A 24,945-nucleotide genomic window follows, 5' to 3' on the forward strand; every position below is an offset into this window, starting at 1 on the left:
CCACAGAGGGAGAGCTGTAGTCACAGCTTTCCAGAGTAAAACAGCAACCACAAAACCCTATGGCTCCCTAAGTAGCCTTATTCCACACATCAAAGAAACAATGGTTTGCAAGAAGTCCATTTATGAGTTAACATTCTTAATTTGTATTTTGTTTTAAAAAAATCTTTTCCACCATTGAGTAAAATTTTTCCTGCTTTTTATTTCTATCGTTGACTTACTCTCCCACTGAAGACATTAAAACTCTCATCAACTTCCATGAGAGCCATTAGACCAACATAACACACCTCAGACTAAAAGCCTTGCTTTAAATTTCATTTGAGAATGGAAGTTTTCAAAAGTTTACATCAGCTCATGAAATTTTATAGTAAAATATGAATTTTTCTGTTTTCCAGACCTTCACCTTCCCATTTCTCAAGTGTTTTCAAGAAAAAAAAAAAGTTCAAGAACCACTTCTAAGTTTAAGAACCAAGACCATCTTGCAACTAAGCCTCTGTCTTGCACAGGAACAAGAATTGTTCAGTCAAGATACCATTCTCCTCTTTACTCAGTGTCATGGTTTTTGCTTTTTATTTAACTTTGCAAAATTAGTCAGATCTCGATGAAGTGTCTAGCCTCAAGGGGTTGTTCCTTCAGAAATCACTCCTAGGAAGGACACAAAAGACAAAACGACGAAGTTTGGGCTAGTTTGTAGTTGTGAAGTCTTCTTATAAAAATAATGCAAGAAAGAATAAAAGCGGTAATATATCTTCAACCTATTGAAAAATATGCTAATGATTTGCCACATCTAATTAGTGAACCCTTAAGTGCCTATGTCAGGTTTTAATCTTCAAAAGGGAATAACACACGAGGTCTCCAGTGCTTCACACATCTCTGGTTTCCTTTACTGTGCACAGGAAGCCTTCAGTCAATGCAGAATTACTATCTTCTAAAAATCACTTGAACATTTAGTCAAAGGAATGATGACTACCGATACCACAGAAATTGGTCTTACTCCTCAGAGACACAAATACATTATGCAGGTTCCATTTTGGTACTCTCTTCATTTATTACATCCTTAAAAACAGTGGAAAGCCCAAAAATGTGATGAAACAAGAAGCCAGACCATGAGAAACTGAAGTAAAGAATACAGTCTAAAAATATTTATCAAATCAAAGGAATTTTGTTTTATTCGGAAATAAGGTAATATTCAAAACGGTTTCCTAACAGACTTGTAACTCATGCCCTGCAGGTAAACCAACAATTTCTTTCCTTTTCAGAAACAGCAAAAGACCAATGCTGTGATTTATGAGGATGCCAGCACAAAAACAAATGCCAACTCTTACACAGAGTAAGAAACAGAGCAATATGCAAACCTCTTACACTGCCTAGGTAAAATTTTCAATGTGTACTGCAAATAAATTTACTGGTTTTGGTAAATCAGATATATTTTAAAGCAAAGGCAAAGCACTTGGAAGTTATTCTGTTTTAATATCATGTATCCTTTTGCTCTTAAACTGCTTGCTCTAAAAAATTAATTCTTCTAGTCTGTTTTTAAAACTAGACTTCCTTGCCTGTAAAATTAAAGCACTCCTTTAAACTATGAAGTAGATCACTAGCCAGCCATTGCTCTGCCGTCTGTGTCCAGTCCTTTACCTTAGATGGCCAACTTAAATTTCATGCAGTTGAAACTATTCAAAGTAAAAATACCGAAGTGTGTTATTATTTCTAATTGTCTTGTATGCTGCAAAACAGTTCCTTAAATTTGAAATAACAAAAAAAGAAAAGCTGAGATAAATATGTGACTCAGCCAATTTGATAGGAACATTTGATATTTCACATAATTTCAACATTGTCACAATGCATATTTTTATCTGGTTTTGAAGTAACTACAACTAAAATTTCTGATACAATAAACTACTGACCCACAATGAATTTTTGTTTGAATCCGTAAAACATGACATATATATGAATACACTAATAGTTGCACAATAGCACATTGCTGAAGCATACATATTAATAATGGAATTGATTTCTTGGAAGAAAGAATGATTCTTCTTGACTATGAAAAGTAATACACTACAGCTAAAGGCTGTATGGCCATCACTGATGATTTTTCTGTTTTCTCAGTGCTTCACATTTTATAAAACTATTTCAGCAAAGGAGCAACAAGACTACTTGGAAAAAAATGCATTATTACTGAAGGTACAGTTACTGAAAACATTTGCAGCATTCGATCATAATATGTAAGAGCAGGTATGGCTAAACAATAGATGGAAAAAATATATAGCCATATAGATATAAAATTTATAAAGCCGTATTAACCAACTACTGGATCTCTGGAAGTGGACAGTCTCACCATTTTGCCACAAATGGATACATTTAACAAGAAAAATATTAATATGAAAAAAAAAGTAACTTCACTGTACTTGCATTCCCACTGTTAAAAAGTATGCCATCAAAAACAATACTTCTGGAAATAAAATAATGTAAACAACGTATCTATAAACTAATCTTCAAAGAAGCATTTGCTCTGGGTAAATGTGTGCAGCAATCCTCAGTTCTCTGTAGGGATCACTTAAGTCATCCAGTAGACAAATTGGGATTCAATGCTAGGATGAAAGCTTTCAAGGAACTGCAACAGGAAACATGTTCAGAATAGTTACGGATCAAAATCAAACACTGTATAAAGTGGTTAGTAAGTCAATACTACAAAAACATACCCATTTTTCCTGACAATTTTCAGGACTGCTTACCTAGTTACAAATTCAGCTACTAGCCTGACAACAAAGCATAAAATATGAAAGATCTTTTAGAATCCGTTTTTTCCATCTTTTCCCCCATTATCTAATCTATTATTATTTTACCTTTTTTAATAGCATCAACAAATATTAAAGCCACATTTAGGTGTACTGAATGGGCCATTCTATGATTCTATGAATCTTAGAATGGTTTGGGTTGGAAGAGACCTTAAAATTATCTAGTTCCAACCTCTCTGCCACAGGCAGGGACACCTTTCACTAGACCAGGTTGCTCAAAGCCCATCCAGCCTGGCCTCGAACACTTCCAGGAATGGGGCATTCACAGCTGCTCTGGGCAACCTGTTCCAGTGCCTCACCATCCTCTCAGTAAATGGATTCATCTCATTATCCCACCTAAACCTTCTCTCAGTTTTAATCTACTCCCCCTTGTCCTGTTACTACATGCCCTTGGAAACAGTCTCTCTCCACCTTTCTTGTTGTCTTCCCTCAGGTACTGGAAGGCTACACTCAGGTCGTCTCAGAGCCTTTCTCTTTTCCAGGCTGAACAATCCCAGTTCTCTCAGCCTTTCCTCCCCTGTAGGAGAGCTGCTCCATCCCTTTGATCACCTCTGTGTCCCTCCTCTGGACTTGCTCCAACAGGTCGATGTCCTTCCTGTGCTGCTGACCCCAGAGCTGATGCAGCACTGCAGGTGGGGTCTCACCAGAGCAGAGCAGAGGGAGAGAATCCCCTCCCTCGCCCTGCTGGCCACGCTGCTTTGGATGCAGCCCAGAACACAGCTGAAGTTCACATCTTGCCATTCTAACAATGGAAGAAAGTAAATGGATTTTACAGTTGCTCCTAGTCTGATTCAGATTCCATTATGATGGATACTGCTCAGAAAAGCATTTTCAGACTCTTAAGTATGCCTTAGAGGTAGTGAATTTTTTTTGTGTGTTCATCATTTTCTCTCCTTTTTTTCTTCTTTTAATAAAAACATCAAAAAAGGAAATTGTGAAAGCTCTTGAAAATTGCGTGCAAGTTGAATCTCGCTGTGAAGTAAAAACTACAACAAAAAAACCCAGTGAATAACCCTTCAACCTTCCAAGTAAAATGACAAAGAACATTGACAATGGATTTAGTCTCTCAGCCCTCCCTGATCTCTACAGAAAAATTCTCATGCTTAAGACAGTGTTGTTTTTTAACTGCATGTGTTTACAAGACCGTATGAGTGCCTTTACAAAATCCACACCACTAAGCCAGCATCATTTAAAAATACTCTCCTTATGTAAGAGTACTTTAATATGCATTTCTGCTCTTTAGCTTACTCTTCCCCGTGTGTCAAAGCTTATTTCTGATTGCACCAGATAGGCGAGGGATTAAGTTCTCCTAAATTGCTGAAGGTAACCTTTCTGGAAGTAAAGACATAGTTGTAGTCAAATAAGCAAAGCTACTATGAAGACTTGAAAACAAAAAGAATAAAATGGTAATCTGTGAGAGGCTTCTACTGAAAGCATCAGAAATTAACTACTCTAATGCTGAAATCTTGAGAAATGTTTTTAGCATTTTTTTTCCACTTTTAGCTTTGATTTTAAAAATTCCCACTTTCGTGCTAGCCTAGTTTGTTTAAACACCAGCTATAAATTTTTATTAGAAATAAAAATAACCAAAATTGCACAATCACAAATGAAAAACTGCCAAAAAATGGGAAGAATTTCACAGATCTATTTTTAGTATTGAGAGATGCTGAGAGAATTACGTAGGAAATCCTACCCTTTCTAGGATACGTAGGAAATACGTAAGAAATCATATCATTTTTCTGAAGTTCCCAAACTTGAATCAAGTAAGTTATTGTAAAGAAGAGCTGAAGAAATTAACAGGGATTATAAGAAGGATATACACAATCAAATCCTTTTGAAAAATAAAGATCACATTTGATTTAATTTTTCTGGTAAAATCTGTAACTTGCAAATCTAACAAATTGTAATTTAGAAAATCTGAAATATTGAATCAATTTATCAACCATCAAAATATTCAGCCCAAGTGCTGACTCCCAAGAATCAATAATTATCATAGACACTGGAAAATCAACAGAAATGTGTTAATATTTCACCTTAACCTTAAAAATACTAGGAATTTTCTAAATCTAAATATTTACCAAAAAAATTTTTAAAAAAGAGTACTTTTTCTCCCCTCTCTATTTTTGGTAAGTATTATTTGTCTTTTCCATATAAACTTACATCTAAATCTTGCCACTAGAATGACAATATGAAAGTCAACTAAAGCTAAGTCATTATGCTTGAGGACACTTGGCTAGCGAAAAACAAAATAACCAAGCTAACGCATAAATAAAGAAGAAAAAAGACAAAAAACCAATTACCTGGCCTTCCAGATGTGATGGGAGATGGAGGGGAAAGCTTGGTTTACAGGCAAGAAGTTACAAGCAATTTTCTCATTCAGTAGAATGACGTGTCAGCAATGCCACACTACCTGTTTTCTAACATAACTCTTACCAGTGATTCAAATGGAGATCGTGACCACTTAAGCTCATAACCACTTCAGCTCATACACTTCCCCGATAGGGATGTTTTAAGCTGTCTACCCCCACCGGAAAAAAATCCTATTAGCATAACAACACTGGAGAGCAAGGAATATCAGAAGGATTGTCAAATATTACTTCCCAGGTAACATTATGATATTGCTTATTTCAGGACTGACAATGGAATACTTTCATTTTAGATTTGAAAACTTGAAATATGATAGCAGGTGATGACAATCCAACAAAATACACAGTTTTCAAACAAGCTCTTGCTTTGCACAGCTTCAGCAAACATCTCAACTTCAGCATGACATGGACTATTTTTATTCTGTGTATTTAGACTGTATTTTCAAATCGTGTAACAAATTGTTGGGGTGACGGGGAAATAAACATTCACTGCCCACTTGCTGTCAGTGAATCATGAAACAGTTTAATTGTTGAAAAAAACGTTGACTCAGTCTCCAAATGCTGAAGTTAAATGGAACATTGAAAAGTGAAAGGTTTTTAACCTGCAAGAAATAAAAAAACCTCAAGTCATGGAGGGAGATGACTGGTAAGACTTCATAGAAAGTTTTAAAATATTTTTTGGAACCACTTCCAACAAAAAGCTTCTGTCAGTAGCAATGTGCATACCATTTACTCCACAGCCAGCTCAGGTATCACTGCTGCAGTGACTGCAGTTCACACAGAAGATAATAAAAAAGACCACACACAAAAATCCACCACAAACTATTTCCCCTCATGCTTTTATTTAAATTGTTGCCACCTATACTATCCTCACAATTATGCTAGGCACAAATAGAATTGTAAGCTTTCACAGTTTAGGATTTTACTGAGTTTTTAAAGTGCCTTAGCCTCTTGCAATGAAGCAACCAAGGTATGAGGTGCTTCAGAACTGCAGGTAGCTTTCCATTCTGCCTTAATCAAATATGTAACATCAATACATGGAAGTATCCTCTGCCCAGCAACATCAGTGTTGCCCAGCCTCCTAAAGACAGCACTATCAAGAATAGAGTAATTTTCTTACCTAAAGAAAGAACTGCTGTCTTACAGAATCAGTGATTAATCTGGCCTATCTATTCTCACATTTATTTTGGTTTTACCTTCTATCACTCTAATTTTCTCTTTTTTCCTCGGTGTAGGAGGAAATCCTACCCTCTGCTGACAAAAGAGATGGTAGGATGTAGCCATTACTCATGAACTAACAAGACAAGCTCCTTATTATAAAGCAAGAATTTAAGAGAACCTCACTAAGGAGAAATATACACACTTTGCTTTAGTGGCAGTAGGGATGAAAATACATTTTGGACTCCCCACGAGCTGTAACTATATTGTCGACAATGCCTCTGCCATCACACATCTCACATGCTGGAAATCTGGATAAGAAAGCACAAATGCTGCACGTGTATTCAGAGCATGTTTCTGAGACATGCACCAATTAGTTCCTTCCCTTCTGTTTCCTATCACTTGAATAAAAACATTGGGAAAGATCCAAATAATGACATTTTGACAGCATAAAAGCAAAGACAGTCAAACATTACCAAAGCAAATCCGAAACAAAGCAAGCATAGAGGGACCTCTTTTCCCAACACCTAATTCCCCATTATATGCTTCCATGAGCTGTAATCAGATCCTTATAACAAAGACAATATGATTCCCACATGCAACATAAACTCTGTAGGTACAGATCAACTAACTTCCCAAGAATTAATCTGTACCTGTAACAAGCTTGAAGAACTTCACTAAGTATGAGAGACTAAGAAAAAAATACTGAACCTGCAAACATAACTATAGGCAGCTTGCAGATCTCAGATGCATGTAGAGGACAGCATGCATGCAGATAAATTTATACCGCACCTGAAAAAGCAATGCCCAAAAAGCAACTTCCCCCTTCAACAAGAAACAATTAACATAGTCACATAGTTAACTTCTGAGGTAACTAAACATACAACTAACTACCTGATAACCTGCTAGAAAAAGCTCTAAACTTTGAATTCAAACCAATCAAAATTAGCTACTTGTCTCAAATTAGACATCAGAGAAAAAAAATGGCAGAGTTCACATGCTGAATGTCAGTGACACAGTCAGGATGCCCTAGGAGTAAGGCTGACTGATCTAGATGAGCTGCCCTTTTTCCCACATCCATCGTCCACATTCTTGATCACTCTAACAAGACTTCAAAATAAAAACCTATATAATTCTATTAAAGATTCTCCCCTCTACAGGGTTAATACAATTACCATTGATTTGGTTTGGAATTTATATTTATAGTTAAATTTGCATTTTAAACATTCAAATCTGATTTACAAAGCAAAGAAGGGTTGGGACCAACTCTTTTAAAGTCTATTCTTGCTACTCATACTCTCTGCATGCTGTGGAAACCTATACATAAACCAGGTATCCTGCTCCATTCCACACTAGATTAGCTCTTGCTTACTATTGAAACATGACAGAGTTATGAACAAGTACAGAAGTCAAGCAGAAAATACTTTTAGTTGATTAGAAATTCCAATATAAAGAAAATTAACCTTATAGATGCTCATGAGTATCCCAGCAAGATGATGTAAAATATCAAAATGCAGTAGTAAGCTTTCATTTGGTAGAAGATTTATGAGATAAAAATCCCCAATCCAAAGATTAGTAAATTAAGCTACATACATGTGGCATCCTGATGCAGTTAGTATATACAGAGACTAAGTGAATTTTATAAGCCAAATCTGAGGATTTATAAACACTTGAAATATCTTGTATCAACTCTTTGAAATAAATGTTATTACATTTTCTTCACAGGAATACAGAGCAAATTGAACATAAAAAAAAAAAAAAAAAAAAAAAAGGTGGCAAGAATCGAAACTGATACTTCCTGTCATACTTACTAGCAAGACATCTAAAGCTAAACTTTCCATTCTCAGGTGTAACAAACAAGTCCAGTTGTAAATACCACGCTGAACCCCTTGTACTCAAACACTCAGTCTTCAGAATAAAATAAAAGCAAGAATAGGGACCAGAGTCTGCTACTATCAAAACAGTATTACTCTATCTACAGCTCAACAAACTTCTGAAGCTTAATTTCTTGTGCAGTTCATGCTTTGCAAACCACCAGCAAAAATTTTCATTGAACATATTTCCTTAAGACAGCACAGTAAGCCCAAAACCACTTGTTTTGATATGACTTAAAGGATTGACATTATTTGTTTCACAATTTATTATGATAACTGAAAAATGGTTCAAAACAGTTTAATTATGTATTATACTAGCTGACATTTATTAAAATTTATTAAAATGATGAGGTTATGCATGAGGTGTAAGGGTAGAATAAATGTTTCTTATTAATTAGGCTTGTAAAGAACAGGTTTCATGGGATCCCTTCGTTTATGACCAGAGTCAAAGTATCCTCTATGAGAATTACCTAATTTAATCACCAAGTCAGCTAAAAGACCTAAGGACCTCCCTTTGTTTTGCAGTACACTACGTGCACTTTGCAGAGCATCTTGGAGGACAAATCAAAAATGTGCCATTTTTTGGAATGCACAGGTCTGATGAACAGCAGTCTGACACATTAATGCTTAGGTCAATGAGCATATACAGGAAAGAGCTTCGCAGCAAATAACTCATGCAACAAAATGAGATGACTAAACATGAACTCTTCTAAATGCCATTAAATAACGTTCCCACTCAGAGAGAAAATCACAGTGTATTTACCACCCTGTGTGCTATCCCCCTACCATGGGAGTCCTTTGAAGTCTGCAGGGCAGGAAGGCTGTCCTGGAGCATCAGGTGATGGAAAAGGCCATCTTTCTACTCCACCCTTATGACCATCACATTGATGGAAAACACAATGTAGGGACTAGGCTAAAGCAAGCTATTTTCAACGTCAGGCAGAGTGCAGCAGGGGAAAAAAAGAATTTACTCAAGTTGGTTCAGCTTCAGGACAGTCTTCTACTAACAAACAAACACATGCACACCCCTATCCAGATTTTGTATATAAAGACATTTACCGGCATCACTAGAGCAGGCTTAGAATCAGTTTTTGTGCTGTATCTGTAGGATAGCTGGGGCTAACACCAGGTACAAGTCCTCAGTTCAAGAACACTTTTTATAGTACCACAGCAATGTTTTTGTTTGTGCCTCACATTACAGCTTTATGAACTAAACCCAGAAGTCAGAGTAACACAGATTTGCTACCTTTTCTATGGACAGGTGGAGTTAACTAAGAAAGCATTTAATCACAATGCGACCCCTTCCACATTGGTACATAACCTAGTCAGTAAAGACATTTGGAGGTGATAGCAAATACATATTTACTTCAAAGGTTTTCTACGCTTAAACCACAACTTCTTTTTATCCTTAAGTATAGCTCCGAATAGATGAATACCCTGCAAATGAAGGTTCATTCTCCTGCAGCTCACACTATTCTCAACCTAGTCTCTTTCCTAGAGATCTCTTTACATTGGTACCAACATTAAGTTTTAACTGAGTGTATGTCTGCCAGCTAGGAAGATGAAATTAGCAAGTTAGTGAGAATTCACACAGGAACAAGAACTCAAGAATTTACCTGACATCACTAGTTGAAAAAAAAGCATTAAAGCAACAATTTAAGATGCTCTTCTGAGCTTTAAAGTCGCAAGCTAGTTTTATCATTAAAGATTACACCCACCAGAGGAACCAGAAGGGAAGCCAGAGTGGCCACATAACCCCCATGGCACAGCCAGGCTATGAGGAGCCTGGTCCCCACCATGCCCTGACCCAGTCTCATACCTTCCAGGACAGAAATGTCACTCCCACATACCTGTATTTCTAGAGAGGCACGACCTCTTGTGAATAAGACTCAAATTTTGGTTTTAATTCAGATTATTTATGTTGATCTGATTGTAAAAATAAAAACACCTAGAAGACATTGCTATTTTCTTAAACAATTCTAAATTAAGGTGCATCATTTTGTTTAACAGTACATCACATGCTACAGATCAGGTTAATTTCAGCATTGTACACCATTTCATACAAAGAAAGTTCACTTCCCCCTTTAAAATACACAATTAACTTTGAGTAACTACCAAAAGCTGTTTAAAAGCAACTTTCTCTTTAACTCAACTAGATGATTAATACTGCTGTTTTGAGATTGGATATCTAAATTTGAGACATCAATTTCTTTCAGAAACGAATGGTATTTTTAATTTATTTAGTGCTTGTATTAAACTCCTACTTTAGCATGACAAAGACTTTGGTATTCTTTATCTGCACAGTGGGTAATTTCAAAAAGTGGTCCATGCAGCAGAGAATGTAAACACAGATATTGCTGATGACAGCATTTAGGTCTTAAGAGAATTCATTTACTCTCTCAAGTGCTGCTAGACAATTCTGTGTAATGAGCAGTAAAAATACTGAATGAAGTATTTATGATTTACACAGTATAAATCATATTCCGATATGCCAGACATGCATTTATAACATGCCCAACATGCATTAACTAATCATGAAGTGTGCAACAAAAGTAACTGCAGAAACTGCTTACAGAACATCCACTTGCATGTGTGAAGAATATGTGGTTGCCTTTCTTTACATCTCATTTGCTAGATACAAATTTCACCCAGGCATAAGATTGCAATTTTAAACCTCCTCCTCTCAAAATACACAAAAGTTTCACTAAGGAAATACCTGAAACTTTCATTGCACCTTTCAAGTAAGACCACTTTCAAATACATCGTAAGTAGGATTTTCAATAGTCCAAAATCTAAAAATAAGTCACATTTATTAGAGTTACTTTCAGACTCTGTAAGCAAAGCATACAAAAGCCTACTAATGCTTACTATAATGCTGAATACCTTTGGTTTTCTACAAGGTCACAATTTCTATCCATCTGCCTTTCTTTTTTCTATTGATTTAATTAATGTTTAATCTACGTCATATTTCCTCCTTTTTCTTATTTGGATTTATGAGTTAGATAGCATACCATTTTAAAAACAAAATTCAACATAAAATCCCCCTTCAATGTAATAGATGGACTGTCCCTCAGTAGTGTTTTGAAATGACACAGAACTAAGTAATTCTACAGGGCAATCTTGTACTGTTTTCACACATAGCTTTCCCTGATCAGAAGCTGCAAGTTTCCATCTTTATTACAAAAGTACAAATTCTTACAGCTAATCTCATGGAATTATTTAAGTAAATAAATTTCTGCACAACATATGTAGCAAAACCCAGAAAAGAGTAAGGAAAACCTGGGCTGAGATAAAGACTCTATAATTCACTTTGCCTCTCAGGGATTTTGGATACTTAAAGTAACACCAAAACCATCAGATCTGTGATCAACATGGCAGATAAAAAATATTCAGAGGGCTCTTCAAAATTCTAAAATTAAAAATCTAAATTTCACATTTAAATATTAGTCATTTCCAGTAGCAGCCAAATTCTGAAAAAGACAAGGACAAAAAAACAGGTAAGTTGCAAAGGTTTAGTTATATAAAAATCTCCAATTACTATATAGCATGCCCCTACTGATGAAACACAGCACTTCCTAAAATACAGACAGACAAAAAAAGGTAGCAAAACTGTTAAGGAGAAAATCTGCTTTTCGCCTTTCGGCATTTTAAACCTTATTAATGGAATTCCCAATATCCAACTTTCATATCCTTAAAGCTTCAAGGCACTGAAAAAAGAGAACTGGTACAAGGCATTTTATAACCTGATCTTGAGCCCAGCATTCCATTCGTGGGTAGAGATGCAGAAATGAGCAGTGTTCTACTAAAGGGTCGGTCAACCAAAAATTGTGCCAGAACCCTGGATAAGATTCAACCAATATCACTGTAAGACAATGCATTAGCACACATGAACCATTTCTTAGCGTCAATTCAATCTCTTCTGTCATAAAACTCTTGATGCTGCAGAGCATGGGTTTGACATCAATCAACATCATTCAGTAATCACCTCTAGCTTCTCTACAACATTGTGTTATTCAATCTACAGTGTTTCATGATAGTAATCTAAAAAAAAAAGAGAAGAAAAAAGAATACCTGGATACATCCCTATGGCCTACTAGAGTTCAAAACATTTTATTATTCTTAGAACAGATAATCAGCATGTATCATGAATAATACGGTACACATGAGCTCTCAAAGAAAACTTGCATTACAAGGATCTGAGAGCACATGTACTTGTGTTTCACTAGATAAACATCAACGTCTGACTTTTTAGATCAAAACACTGTTGATATTTGCACAGATAGCAGAGCCCTAAGACAACCCCTAGGTCGTCTCCTGGCTTAAAATCAAAAAAACCCCAAACCAGCAAACAAAAAAAAAAAACCCACAAACAAACACCAAAAGTTAAACAAAACCTAAAAAAACCAAGAAACAACACCCCACCAGATTCCCAGTATTTCACATGAACACACTCCAGTAATACCCGATTCTGGATGAGTGCACAGAACACCATGCCCTACCTGAAAAGTTCTCTTTTGGTCCTGGTTATGCACTCCTTCCCCCATTTCTGACACCTGTCCCCTCTGCTACCCAACAAAACCACTGCTAACCCTAGGGTCTGGTTCAAAAATACAACAGAGCCACTCATCCAAAGATGGGAAAGGGACATTATTAAAAATAAAAATGTATCTCTATGCTGTGAAACAGTGCAGCTTTTCTGTATTTCAGACTGCTTAATCAGAAAGCTTCCCAGAATTTCTGATAAAGAGCCATGATAAATCAATCCAACTGGAAGAATATTACTATCTAGCAGAAAAAGCAAGGCTTGTGCACACTGCGGAAGGAGCTTTGACAGGAGTTAAACAAAATGAAAAGACCATCATATATGTCTCCCCCTTCTGCATGAAACAGAACATGTTTTTCTTCCAAAGCCTTTTATGATCATAGAGAGGCAAACATTTATAAACTAGAACATAGCACAACACAGCAAAATACCACAAAAAACATTGGAAGAATATTAACATACATGATTTTCTTTATCCCTCTTAAACCTTTGAATACAAGAGAAAGAAAAATCTATTATGACACCAGGATCCACTAACAGTTAAATGTATTACCTTTGGGGTGTGGCTCTTCTCATAAAAGTGACTATACAGAAAAGGAATTTTCTCTGTCAACAATTTTGCTTCCTGTGCTTTATCAGACGTTTGAGGCTTTTTTCCTCCTTCAGTGACAAAGACCTTGTGGGGGTTTTTAAAACAGCTTGCTACTGGAAGCCCTGCATATCAAATGTAGTCAAGAGAAAACATTCCCTTGATGACAGTTAACGGGGCTGTTTTCCAAGTCTGTGTTTCAGATCTGGCTGGAAGCAGTGAGGTTACATATTATGTTAGTTCTGTATGACATATGACTGGAAGAGGCCCCGTGCAATTAACTACACTGAGACATAAAGCATTAATGTACATTAAGTAATCCAGGTTAGATTCACTTACATTGGTATAAACAGAACAAGAGCAAGATAACATCTAGCCATAGAAAAAGGAAAAGCTAGGTCATTCTGTTTGTATAAAGGTGGCTTAGCAGTATTTTATAGATACATTATCTTTGCTTCACCTTCATTTTTTTCTTAGAAATAATACCCTGACAGTGTCTGAAAACCTAGTGGCATAGATTCTGGTAAATATTTCTATTAACAAGTCTCTGCAAACAACCCCACTAAGGCTGATTTTCAAAACATCCTCAGCACCTATACCCTTAAGATCAGTATCTTAAAGAAGCCTCAAGTTAAATAACCAAAAATTGACATAATCCATTCCTACATACTTCTTTAGCTAGTGATACCCTACTTTTCATGAGAACTGGCCAATGTCACGACACAAAACCTATTGCGGTTCTATTTTAAAAAAGGTTCAACAAGTAATCCAAACTAGCATAGAACTTGGCAAATAATGTCAACCAATCCACGAAAATAATTCTCAATATGTAAGTACAAGGAAGATTCCACATCCTATCTTTCAAGTAAAAACAAACAACAAACAACAAACTCTGAACTAAGATACAATTCCAGTTACCAAAAGCATGTATGACAATCCAATCATGTGAAGATGTAAATTTACCATTAACTTAATGCAGCATAATATCATTAAAAAGTCAAGAATGAACATCAACTGCAGGTGTAACATACGCTCAAATCTTCACTTATTTTATCACAGAGCACATATATTCAAAGAATAAGATTCTCCTATGACAAAAAACCAGATCACTTTTATTTGTCCTTCCAATCCTAGCTTCTGAAATTGCCAGAAGACATAACATGAACACAGTTCATTCAAGAACCTATTTCGATATTAAAATATACTATCAGTACTACTCACATGACTAGAATTTTAATTCATGCTAAGCACTTGCAAGCAAGAGTGATGAATAAAGAAAAATCTGCATGTTTTATTGCTTACATATTAAAAGACCTAAAAGCATAAATGGGGGAGGTGGAAGGGGGTGTGAATTGACACACTTCATCTTTAGGCACCTGAGGCACTTAAGGGAAAGTTTCATGCCAGTGCTGGAGACATTACAGTTTCCCACTACCAGTAAAAAAATGCTTGGCACCATCCCCCAGCCAGTCTCTCTCTTTCTTCTTCACCATCAACTTTGTAATGTAGACAGGTGTGGAAACCTCTTCAGTTTACTGATGCAACAGAAATTATTCTGAAATAAGCACTTAATTCAACACAAACTGTAATGCTGTAATACAAAAACAATGGTTCTTATGGGCTCCCTCCAAGGTAAACGTGGAAAGAAAGACAGCTCTGTAATAAGATCTTTGGATTACCCTCTGAATCTATTTCTTTCTACTGATTACAGAGATATGCATTAAAAAAAAGGCACAATGCACACCAGTCAATCTGGCATAATTCATACTTTAGTGCAAATAACTTATTTACTGAAAAAAAATTTAGGTTTTATCTACCCACTGCTAGAAATAGACGATTAAGAAGAATATAGGTATTTTGTTAAGGTGCAGCTACAGGTCAAAATGATCACTAGCTATCCATTCATGCCCAAATTAACTTTTAACAGTGACAAACAACTAATGACTTAAATCCTTCAACTAATACCAGAAATATTCCCAAATACCAGGAAGCCAAAACTCCTATTATGTAAGACCACCAAGAAAAAAAAAAGGAAAAAAAAAAAAAGCCCCTCTTAAAGGAAGCAGGTTCAGAACACTTAATTAACAGCACATTGTGTTTTATACACAAACCATACTCAAACACCTTCTAAAATACAGTGATTAAGCTTACTACCAAAGCATATCAAATCCATATCTTCAGAACTCATAATCTACTTTGTATTGCTTCTAAAATACTAAAATTGCATAAGAAGAAGAAGAAAGGCATACACCTACTGAACAAACTAATTACTATACGCCGTTCTGTTGTTTCTCCTCAGCTCAGAAGGGAAAATGAAAAAAAGAAAAGAGAAAGACTGTGCTTAATAGCCAAAGGCCACCTTCTAACTAAATACATTTTAAAGCTATTTCTTGGCTTTTTGATCAATCATTTTTGGTTTTGAGAATTATACTGAGATGTATCAAAAACAAGCCTCCAAAAACATTTAGCTTAACTGTATTCCCTGATAAACAACCCAGAATTACAAGCAGCAGGTTTAAAAATACTGTGACTTGTGCAAATGGGAACACTGTTAAGCTGTTTATCTTGTTTAATCCTGACGGTAAATAACATAAGCTTCAAAATATTTTGCTTCTTTGCCATAACCTACTGAATCACATCGAAAAAGGTAATGAAACATTATGAAAAACCTTAAATTTTTGGAATTGCCTCTGAAATCCCTTTACCTATGTATTGTACAGGTCATTATTCTCAAGAACACTGAGTGTGAATTTCAGGGATTTAAATTCAAACTGTGGCTTCAGTGAAGCCAATGATCTTTTCTCTCTAGAGGTGATCAATTCTTCAGAAACAAAACAAGGAACCTGCACCACTCCACTACTAGGCCCCTTTAAAATATGAACACTATAGTTATGAAGTCATTTTTTTATTGTTGCATCTTCCAAATATTTTCAAACTCCTACTGTAGCTTATTTTCAGCTTATTTAGTTCAGAGTTTAAATATTATTTACTAGGGAAAAAAAAAGTATTTTTAGTTTTCTTAGATGTCTGTCCTCCAACACTGATTTCCACACCAAAAATCCTCTTTCAATTCATAACTCTCACCTCAAACGTGTACCCATATTAAAAATTAAGAATATCTTTTATAAGATATAGCAGTAATTTTTTCCACACTGTCCTTTCTTAGCCAGTACCAAACTAAGTTTTTGAGCTGCTGTTTTACACTTCATTTTTAAAAGACTTTAATACAGCATATATGATTGATATATTTAGCAGCTGAGCACCTCCTTTCCTCTATGTACGCAGGAAGTTTCCCCTCCCATCTGCTCTGGATATTTAAAAAAATAAATAATTACAAAGTGCTGTTTTTCCATTGATACTGCAGAAAGTGACTATTATTTACCTGTAAACACAAAAGTAAAGCTGAACCCAAACACACAATGTAACCTGCACCAGTTCCCTGACAGAAGCACAGGACACCTGCTGATACAAAGGCAGCAGTGTGGGGATGAGAGTGGCAGCCAGCAATGGTGAAAATCACCGTGGCTTTGAGTGATAGCACCAGAGTTATGCCAGGCTGAACTTCTGTGGTGCAACTGAGTTATTCACAGGCAGCAGCAGCTCAAGCTTAGTCTCCCATAGTCATATAGGAAGTCTTTAAATTTGTATTTGGGTTTCAGAGCAAACATAAATAAGGTGAATTATGAAATAGTTTCACGCTTTACAAGGAGATGCTTGAACCATTTAGTACGATATTTATAACATAGCTTTAAGACTGAATAGCAGCTAAGCAGGCAACAGGCCCCCTGCACATGTAGATACTCTACTGCTGTTTATGACAACCACATGCCGACAAAGAGAGAAAGGACAGAGAAAGCTGCACTGGCAATGAGCTAACAACAGACTGAAAAAATGACTTTTCATTTTCCCCAGTTAAATGTATATACAGACATCTTTTTTGGCCTACACAGAATATTTATGAACTCTACACTGAGAAACTCAACTTAATTTCAACATATACAGAAAACTGATAGAAATATAAAATGTAATCTATTATATCATAACTGGTTTTCCTCTTCTTGTGTACCACGAATTACATTATTGGTTACTATATCTTCAAAATAAAAGCTCTACCTAAACCCTACATACTGAATACATCAACACTTAGTATCTGTTCTGTATTATACATGAGAAACTATGCCAAACCTTCACAAAATAAATACCCAACTAAAAGCTAATATTAATAGCTGCATATATTTGATATAGTTACCAAATACAACTAATTTATTTTAAAAGTTAATACACTGTATTCAATCTTTTAAAGCCTGATATAAAATACTACATCTAGTAAACAAACAGGAAGCTGCCATTTTTCCAAGCATCCACCCTGCGCTAATGACTCATTCTTCAGTATCTATTGTTTTCCCAATTTTCTGGAGCTACAGAAATAATGAGCAATTTTCACTGACTTTCACTTCATTAGTGGCAATGCCCAACAGCTGACAGTGAGCAGGTTTCCCAGGGCTCCTTCAGGAACGTACTTTGACGATGAGGAGCCCTCATCACACACAGTTACGTAATGGCAACTATTTATAGTTAACCACTTGATTCACATTATCCACTGGGTTTTAAACCATTTCATGTGTTGACACTTGATCTACCGTTTTAGTTCCATAATCAAAATGCCACGTAAGAACCAAATAAAAAATGTCAGTGACGCCTGTCTGCAATATCAACAACATACCACACGAAGTATTTAATCTTATCAAGAGAACCAGACGTTAATTTCACAAGATTGGTCCTCTATAAATACATGCTGAGCAACAGTTGTTTTCTTTGCTTAATCTCCCGCTCTGCCAATATCCATTACTATGCACATAACTAACTTCTAAAATCACTGAAAGAAACCTTAGTTGTGCTGAAATTATGTAATTTCTCAGTGTTCTGAGACATACCAAGATATACGACCAGCATTTCCACTCCAGAAAGTGCCCTTGTACAATTCCTACCACACAACTTCAGTGACAGCTGTTTAACACCTTCAGGTTCCCTTAGGAAATGCCTCAGAGAACCACATATGACTATCGGCTGGTTTACTTAAGAATACAACACTATTTCATGAACATCCACCTATTCTAAGAACATCAAATGATAACATTTTCGTTAGCTTTTCTAACTGGCTAATGGCTTTGTTAGAATTCAATTTCATCCTAAAATACACCCAATTTTAATAGCTGGTGACAGCATGGGCTTTCCTCATGACAGCCTTTAGCCTCTCTTATAAACCTTATTAATTGATCTCAATGTCTATTTCTTTACATTTCTGTAAACTGGCTTCTTCACATTTTTGCAAACTAAGCTATAGACCATTGTAACTTTTTAATCCAAACAGCTTTCTCTCAATTACAGGATAACAGTATTGCTGATGACTAATATTCTTTGATAATTCTCAGTAATCCATATTTTGCAAAGATATTTATTTCAGTGAACACCAATTAACTGTAAACCTCACAAAATCTTAACTTTAATGACTGCTATATAAAGACCCCTTGCACATACCTGAATAACATCCGAACAAAGATACTTCCAGATCAGTAAGATAAGAACAGGAAGTCAGAAATACTTGGGAAAAGACACTTCTGAAAGACTATACAGGTTATGACAGTTGACTATGATATTACTGTCTCAGTACAGCTACATGCCTGCAAAATGCTCTAATCCACCAAGCAAAGAAGAGAACGTCATGATTCTGACAACTTTAATACAAATCGAAAGCATCCAATCATCCTTAGCAAAGCTGACAAAATACAGATGTTAAAAATCAGAGACCATCGTGCAACTCTACCAAACCTTTGAAAACAACAGCAGTCAGAGAAAGGAGTATAATTTTGAGGTATAGAAAATAATTAAATGCAATATGATTAGAGGGCAAAGAGTAACATTCACTTACGCAAAATACCTAAGAAGTTCAACCTAAAATTAAAGATAGGCAAGAACTGTGGCTAGGAGTGCAACTGAAAGACACGTCATTTCTTTGTTTTGGTATAATAACACAGCCCTGATGATCATAAAATATGCAAAACTAGTTGTTCCAGAGAAGATAAATAAAAAAGGAAACCAAAAAGGTCATAATCAAAACATAAGATAAAACTGTCCTTCAGCTTACAGCATTTTCAAGGTATTACTGAAATAAGCAAGCAGAAAATTGTCCTGAAATTCAGAGAAGCCTTTGAGTGTTTAGTTAAAAATGTTATAAAGTTGGTACTTTTCTGTCTTCTTAAAGTCATTTTGCCTAATTCTGTCTTACCCTGTGAAAAATTAAAACACAACTCGACAGCTGCTTCTTCTGGTGCTGCATTGACAATTCACATTTCTTTTTTCTCCAACATTCGTGCTTATGCACAGCACCCCTGATAAACTGATGTTTCCTAGTGAATGAAATTTCTAATCCTTTAAAAGCAAGCACTACACCACAAAAGCCCAAATATCCCAGTAAAGCACTGTTACAACGATTTCCAGTATCAATTTGTCTACTGTATTTTATAATACAGGTATAGGGTATAATGATTTCCAAGGATGTGGCTAAAGCCTTACTATCCAAGGACAGATGTATCAAAAGCTGATCCAATGCAAATTACCTGATTTATGCACCCATTATGGTCATTGTTTTCCACATAAAGGGATCACAGAACTAAAGAACTCTTTTTTTTTCTTTCCCAATGTTCTTCTGCTCCAAGTTGACAAATCAGCTCAACTACCAGTCTTGTTTATTCCTTGTGACTACCAGTGGTTTACACTGCTGTTTGTAAATGTTCTAATTAGCCAGTTCTACTAAACTCTGGAGTTGACATCACTGCTAAAACAAGTTCAGGAAACCAACAACTCTGGAAGAATTGCCAATCCATCAAGTTAGTTAAGAATGAGTATATATAAATCTGTATTCAATACAGAATTATAAAAAGTCATTTGTCCAAACAAGCATTAACTTTGATTCTTCAGATAAAAGTTGTCAAAAGCGCATCACGACTCTTCACAAAATAAACAGAAAAAAACCCCATTCCACAGCATTAGAGCGTATTTCTGGAGAAAGCCCTGAAAACCATTACTAGGATCCCAAAGGAATAAATAACAAGATAGAGAATATTCAAAGTTTAAAAGCCCCCTAGGCCTAGACTTACTTTTAAAAACCAAATTATTGTCTAGTGATCAAAAGATGTAAATATAAAATGCTTTTACCTCTATCATCCAAGTTGCTGTATCCGTATGTGGAAAGGCACCAAAAAAAAAAAAAATCCCACTTCTTACACTCAGAAGGAAAAAGCCATTGCTATGATTATGTGCACTGCAGAATAAGGCAGTGATTGCTAACAATAGAGTGGTTTAGTTTGTTTTTTAGATGTGAACCGTAACTGTTGAGTAAACATTCGGCATTTTAACAGCCTTTTTACATGCTAAACTTGTAGTGTATTATATAAAACTCTGAGCTGCCACTGATTACAGTGGTGTCCAGCTGCCTCAATAGCTATACAAGGCTTGCTGCAGAAATAAAGAGTAACCATTAGAAAGCATCCAGCTAACAAGTTAAGATACCCATAACTTAAGAACTGTAAGCAACATTTAGAGAGTTTACGCTAGAAAAGCTTTATCATTATTGAGCTTGATTTTTAGACATGATCTTGTCCATTTTCACATTATACCATATAATGCATTCAATAAACACACAACTACTATATACAACTTTTTAAAATACAGCTCATTAGCTTTCTTGGACAAAAAATAGAAGCTGATTGGTACATGGAATATCAACAGCTTCTACTAAATGAAAAGAGGGTCAAGAGAAAACTCACTGAAAGATTTTAATGTAGACTGTTGACTGAATCAGATGTCAACAAAGCCTTTCCCAACTGCACTTTTTAGGTGCAATTACTCAAATATACTGCTGGACAGAAGCTTATTAAGATGAGCAAAACATTATTTTTTTTTCCTAGCAGCATGTAGTCATTTAAGAAATTAGAAGGTTTTGTATGTTACTAGGCCATTCAAAAAATTCTGCACAGTTTTACTGTAAGAGCTCCACATCATAACAGTAACACATGCAGACTTAGCATCTTAACATCCCTGTCATAAGCTATTCCATATTTACACACTGCAGTGTCAGGCAGAAACTGAAGCCAGAGCCATTCAGGGGAAATACACAGCCGTGACCTGTTTCTCATCTAAATTATATTTGCAATTATAAATTAAGTATTTCACTATACGCTAGTGGCATTTTACATATTAAAAAGATTAATTAATACACTACATTCTTAGCCAAGCTTAAAATAAATGACTCCCCACATTCAAACTATAATTTGCTTCAGACAACAAGGGCTTTAATTTGCAAACTCTTCAGTATGGATGCAGGCAGAACCCACCTCATTATTTGCATAGAGCTACATCCTGGGTAAACACAGGGCTACACAGCACAATATGCAAATACAAGGTATGAACCTCATTGCGTTATCCTTCCTAAAGGTTTTTGTAAGTCAGACTCATTATCGTCAAAGCAGTATTTAAATAATGCCAGCAAAAGACGCTTTCATCTTTCCAATTTAAGTGGCCCTTTTAATGCCAAGTTAACATATAATGGCTTATCTATGTTGGAAAAGTAAATTCAGTTTGTTCTTTCAAGCACCAACAATTTTTAAGGAAAAATTTCACCATGTATTCAAACATGTGATTTTATGTTTTCATATCAGTTACTTCTACATTAATTATTCAAAATAAGCCTCTCTCATATCACTTACTGAAGTGCAGATGTAAATAACAAGAGCTGTGTGTGAATACAGAGAATTCTTATAACAAAGCAATATGGCAATTTCTTTAACATCTTAAGCACATAAAATACCAGATCACCTACTTCCTTTTTTTCCCATTTCTAGTAAGAAAAACAAATCTGAATCTGGTACTAAGTCTACTTTCATAAATGTTTCTTCTGCCCTGCACCTTCCCTGTATTTAACCTTTGGTGATACAGTTTCCAGTTCAATTAATACAATTAAAAAAGAAGTGGGGGGTGGGAGAGAAGTAATGGAAGAACATCAAACCAGGCTTGCTCTCATATCTATACCGTGATACCTACAAGAATGTTGCTACTGGTCTTCTGTTAAACTACAAAAGAATAGAAATTATTCACAAAAATTTAAAGATGAAATGAATGCTTTTTAAATCTCTGAGTTTGGATTATAAGTCAGGCCCGCTTTGCTCATAACGCCCACAACACTGTTAACAACCATTAGCAAAGTGCCAAAGACAGCAATGAGTTTAAAACAACTACAGCCAGCTACCAAAATTGTTGCAGGAGAGACAAAGGGGATCAAGGTCAGCATTCTTCTAACACAACAGCTAATCCACTCCTATGAACACGGTATTGGCACTGGTGGGGCGTAATAAATTTGCAAGAAATATAAAAGATACATGGTTCCACCTGGTTTTCCCCGTCCTTTCAAGAGAACCATTTTGCTCTCACCGGTCTCAAGCCATTACATATTTGAGCAAGGAAGGGGAGGGAGGAGTTCACAGAAGTTCAGGGTCAGACAATGTTCACGTATCCTGTCACCTTCGAACTCAAAAGCTCAGAGCAGAAAAACTCGAATGCCAAGCACTTAAACCTACATATTTTGGGTGTGCGTGTGGGGGGAGACCTGCAGTAGGAGCGAATGTGTCATACGTGCGGAGGCTGCGAGGAGAAGAGCTGTCAGGAGAACGCTGCCTCGCTTGAAGAGGAGGAGGCGGTGGGGAAAGGACGGTGACGAACGCAGGATCACCAAAAAATCCGGCAGCGCTCAGGGGCTGCATCCCCGGCTCACCCCTCTGGCCCGGCTTCGCTCGGCTCCGCTCGCAGAGGGCTCAGCCTCCGGGAGCTGCCCCCCCAGCCGCCGCGGAGCCGCTCCAGCCGCCACCGGGCAGCGGAAATCCCCCGCAGCCCGGCCCGCTCCTACCCGGGGGCGCGGAGCGGTGCTCCCCGCGCCCGGGGCTCCCCGGGCAGGCCCCCGGCCCCCTCGCGGGGCTCTCCCCCACGACCACCATCACTTCCCCCCTCCTCCGCGGCCGCGCTGTCACCTCACCCCCCGCGACGTCCCACGCACCGGCAGGCCGAGAGCCAACACCCCACCGCGAGCCGGACCCGCACCCCGGGGCCGGGAGACAATGAGCAGCCACAACTCACCAGCAGCGCCGGAGCTTCGGCGGGTCCGGGGGCGGTTCCGTTGCCCCTTCTCCTTCCCTTTCTCCTCCGCCTAGGAGCGGTATCCGGCCGCCGGGAGCCGAACCCCCCCCTCCCCTCGCAGCCCGAGAGCCTTCGCCGGACCGCCGGCCGCGCTCCCTCCCTGAGGAAAGTCACTTTATTCCCCGCTCCAACATGGCTGCTCCCCCCACCGCCGCCGCCGCAGCAGCAGCTTTCTCCTCGCCGCGGCTCCCCGCCACCGGAGAGCGGCCGCAGGCCGTGCTCGGGAGCCGCCCGGCCGGCCGCTGGCGGTGCCGAGAGCGTCAGCCGAGCCGGGCCGCGGGGTGTGCGAGGATGGGGCGAGCCGAGGCGAGCCGGGCTGGGCTGCGCGTCCCCGCTGCGGGCTGACGCCTCCGCCCCGCTCCACTGAGCCAGCCCCGCCGGCTCCGGGCGCAGGAGGGGCCGCGGGGACGCCCGTGCGCCGGCGACACCTGGCGGCCACGGCTGCCCCAGCTGAGCCGGCGGCTGCGCGAGGAACGGGGGGGTCAGGGCGGAGCGCGGGGAATGCCCCGGGCGGCGGCGCGGGGAGCGGGGCTGCCGCAGCAGCGCTTTTCTGGGCCGCCCTCCCCGCTGGAGGGGAGCCCGGCCGCGCCGAGCCGAGTGGGGCGCTGCTGCCGTTTCGCTGCTCCTTAGCGGCTCTGCGCGGCCGCGTCCTCCCGCGGGAGGAAGTGGGTGTCCTCGGCAGAGGCTCCCGGGAAGACGCTCGGAGGCCCTACGTGGTGCTGGCCGTCCGAGGGGTCTCCCCGAGCGGTTTCGTTTAGGGCATGGTGGAAAAGGGGCGTTTGCTCGCTTCATTTTTTCCGGTTCCTTGGCAGCGTTTCCTCTTTGGTTTGCAGGGCGATTTAGCTCATCTCTGAGGCATCCCCCTGCTCCCCCTTCCTACGGCTGACGCATCAGTAGCCGAAGTTAAGGGAAGCCGGATGTCTCTTTAGATCAATTTCTAACTCATGTTTTCCGTATTTATTCGTGTGGTATTTTCTTTGTCTCTTGCATTCACGATCCCCGTACCATCCCCCCTTGTCCTCCTGGTTGCTCTGACAGGGCCAACCGCGCTGCCTTCGTGTGCTTAGAATCTTTTTCTGCTCAAAGTGATCTAGTCTGTGTTTCCTCACTTCTCAGCCTTTTCCAGCCCTAAATTTCTTAGGCTTTGTGTGTTACTGAACAAGACCTATAAAGTGAAAGGTAGTCTCGAGAGCCACCTATTCTGTACTATCTTTTTTCACATTTCCGTCACACAAAGAATAAGATCTATCAGGAAGGCCAAATCTGGAGTGATTTTAGGGACATGGGTTTGAACTTAAAGTATCAGGGCATAGGTACACTTGGGCCAGAATTTGGAAAATTGTTTGGGTTTTTTTCCTTTTGGATATCTGCTGAT

At 38.1% G+C, this 24,945-nt stretch overlaps 1 protein-coding gene across 2 annotated transcripts in view; it reads right to left on the minus strand.

Moving 5' to 3' along the window:
- CDK17 (cyclin dependent kinase 17) overlaps window positions 1-23,898 on the minus strand; it is a 92,456-nt gene extending 68,558 nt beyond the window's left edge. The window contains exon 1 of one of the 2 annotated variants that reach the window (XM_039571577.1): window positions 23,511-23,898. The gene's annotated coding sequence lies outside the window, so the exon portion shown is untranslated. The remainder of the gene's footprint in view (window positions 1-23,510) is intronic. The other variant, XM_039571578.1, reaches the window with a different exon arrangement.
- Between the last annotated feature and the right edge of the window lie 1,047 nt (window positions 23,899-24,945).

Source organism: Corvus cornix, chromosome 1A (genome assembly GCF_000738735.6).
Source record: "Corvus cornix cornix isolate S_Up_H32 chromosome 1A, ASM73873v5, whole genome shotgun sequence".
In the NCBI taxonomy this organism is placed as follows: Eukaryota; Metazoa; Chordata; class Aves; order Passeriformes; family Corvidae; genus Corvus; species Corvus cornix.